Consider the following 3,211-nt stretch of genomic DNA (forward strand, 5'->3'; position numbering starts at 1 on the left):
ATTTGACAAAACTTCTTGGTCACCGAGGACTTCTGTTTGTTTATTATTTGGTGATGGAAGGCGAGGGTATCATTAGTGAGCCATAGCTCATATATGTCAAAGAGTTTAACTGTTTTGGGGCCTTGGACGGACATATTTGTTCTGTGTAAAAAATACGTATTTTAAATTTGTCATTGTAAAGTACATGCTTCCTTATTATAAAAGCTTGCTTTTTCTGTTCAAATGTTTAATATCTTACATAATGACAAAATGTTTAATTATTACATAACGACAAAATGTTTAATATCTTACATAATGACAAAATGTTTAATTCTTACATAATGACAAAATGTTTAATTCTTACATAATGACAAAATGATATCTTACAAAATGAGACGTAAGCTTTTTTTTATGAAAACAATGCTGCAACAGCCGTATCAATATATTGAGCCAATTCGGCGTATTCACATTATATAGCAAAGGAAACTGCTAATATTTATTTGACCAACTTCAGGTAAAAATTTCTTTATAATTTGTTTAAAATTTTGAAATTCAGAATGCCGAATGCATTCACTTTCTCTTGAGTTCTAGTATTTTCAATTCATATCGAGAATCATTAGCATATAAGCTAATTATGTGCTGGTGTAATGCTATAAAGATGAGATCAGATGTAACCTCTGGGGAAAACTGTCAGAAGAGCCGGCTTTAGGACAGTTCTAGAAGTGTCATAGAACAGTTCTGGAACCAGCTCTTCTGCCAGTTTTGCTAGTAGAACCAGCTCTTCTGACAGTTCAAGCAGAGCCGGCTTTACTAGAAAAGTTCTAGTAGTAGAACCAGCTGTGCAAGAATAGTTCTATTATTAGAGCTGACTCTGCTAGATCTGTCAGAAGATCTCGATCTGCCTCGAGAACTGTTCTAAATCTATCATATAGAACTGTTCTTCTAACAGTTCTAGGACAGTTTCGTGAGATGTTAGAACTGATCTCATCTGTACCTCATGCTTTTGTGCAAAATTTGAAAGCTATTCTGATGTCTTCATTTGTCATGAATTATATTATTATTATTTAACTGTATTAGATTACACAATAAAAAGTTCTGGTTGAATTATGACTCGTTTATTGCTTATATTTTCAGCCTTTCGAATAAAATATCCAAAGGTGATGTTAAAATATATTGCGATCTTGTTCTTTGTCGGGTCAGTAGCCTGCGGTCGCCGTGAGTATTTATACTTGTCTACACTGTTTTATTCAGTTTACATTTCCCAATTTAAATGGTTGTAAAAGCGATCACGATATAAGCTGTGAAAAAAAATAAGGACCAAGTCACACCTCAGTCAATGTTATTGTTTAAAATCTTGTTAATACACGCAACTTGTTACTATATATCGCCCATCGACGCAAAAAAGATTTAGAGCAAAAGTACCATAACCCCTGTAAAATTTGTTGAATCAAAATGGTGGCAAATTATGATTAACTACAAATAAAGACTAACAATATTAGTAGATTTAAACCAAATCTGTCCTATGGTTTTGAGGAGTTGCGTTCACAAATATGACCGGACGGACACCGATATTTATATGTCCCGTTCTGGGTTCCGGCGGGGGACAATAAAACATGGCAATAAAACCGATAACAATCATATCTGTTCCTTGTTTTTTGTAAGATTATTTCAGTTCGTAATATTTACGACAATGTACAACAATAGTTACAAAATTTTGCAATAAAATCAATGCTAATATGTTAAAAAATTTTTTTTACATCTTAAAATATCGGATTTCATGCATACATAAAAGCTTTGTTTGATATGAACTAAATACGGCCTAATCGCTTATTTTTTCATTTGACTAGCAAGACGAAGAAGCAACGAAGTGATTGCATTCGCTGCTACACTGAAGACAAATGTCCAAGTTGAGCAATATGGTGTTTTGAAATTTGATAAATAAAGAATTAATATCGGTTATGGATTTGATTTGGCAACAGGAATATTCACTGCCCCTAAGACAGGGGTGTATGCATTTTTCGCTTCTGTTGTGACGAAAGATAACTCATTGGATTTGTGGCTTCTAAAAAATGACATCATTTTGAAACCACAAGCTAAGCTGCATTGTACACCAGGACATTGGACAACAGGATCCTTGAATGCTGTTGTAAAGCTACAGGCAGGTCATACTGTTCACTTGACGAATCCAGAGAAAGCAGAAAATGGATGGGTCGAAGGGAATGAGTTTGCACAATTCTCTGGGTACATATTATGAAATGAATTACAATGATCATAGATGTTATTTCGACTTTCTTTTTTTCTAAATACCATATTACCGCACCTGATACTTATGTGGACGATTCAAGTTTCCCTCTTTATTTGGGACGGAATATATACCTTAATGTTAAAACGTACAAGCCTCAAGCCCCGTGCAGGTCCGGGTGTCAAAAGAATAGGCCTGCAGCAGCGCTAAGCCTGTCGTAAAAGGCGACTAAATAATGCTCAGAACCCTAGCCGAGGGGTAGGCAACTGGGTTGTGTGCTCCAGGTGGTGATATGGGGTACCCCTAGCGTGTTACATGCTGGGGTTGTCAGGCTATAATACGGAAAACCTGACCATAAACCATAGTGGTGCACCGTGTTGGGAATGATGCCACGTTCCTCGCACGTTAAAGAACCCTACTGTGGTATTCAATAGGAGTAGGAACCATAGGGCTCCGCCACAGGAGGCTAAATTGCCCGACCCTACCTACCTGTCTCTATTTCCATTGGCAATCAAAATCTGTCGACCCCATTGTCCTTGTGTCCCATCCCATTTTTGATTTCATCATCATTTCATGTTTATCACATGAATATAGCTGAAATATTTCTGCTCGAGCGTTAAACCCCAACAATCAATCAACAAGCCTCAATCTTCTGTTTATATCATTTCATCAAAAGACTAAATGAATAACGTTCATACTCAATCAATAGCAGGGTCACAGCATTTTGATTCTTCTGAAAACAAATGAAACCGCAATGGGATCAAAAGCAAACTATTTTTACTACTACCTTTTGGTCGCACACCAATTATGTTCACCAAAACTATCTTTAAGCCATGGATATTCCAGACCAATGGAACAAAATTACAATACACGAATTTTATTTAAGTACCATTCTTTGTAAGAATTAGTGGCAAATCATATTTCTCGATTTGGTCATTTTTCCTCAAATATTCAATTCATCTCGAAAACAACTGAAAAGTTATTTAAATT

The 3,211-nt window shown here is 35.7% G+C and overlaps 1 long non-coding RNA gene across 1 annotated transcript; it reads left to right on the forward strand.

Moving 5' to 3' along the window:
• The first annotated feature begins 407 nt into the window (after positions 1 to 407).
• On the forward strand, positions 408 to 2,260 carry LOC148621082 (uncharacterized). The gene is made up of 3 exons (XR_015921083.1): positions 408 to 493; positions 1,114 to 1,194; positions 1,827 to 2,260. It is a non-coding gene; the product is annotated as an uncharacterized LOC148621082 (long non-coding RNA).
• Positions 2,261 to 3,211: the final 951 nt, after the last annotated feature.

The sequence above is a fragment of the Perna viridis genome, chromosome 3 (assembly GCF_037379345.1).
Source record: "Perna viridis isolate PV_CMFRI_1.1 ecotype Kerala chromosome 3, ASM3737934v1, whole genome shotgun sequence".
Taxonomy (NCBI): Eukaryota; Metazoa; Mollusca; class Bivalvia; order Mytilida; family Mytilidae; genus Perna; species Perna viridis.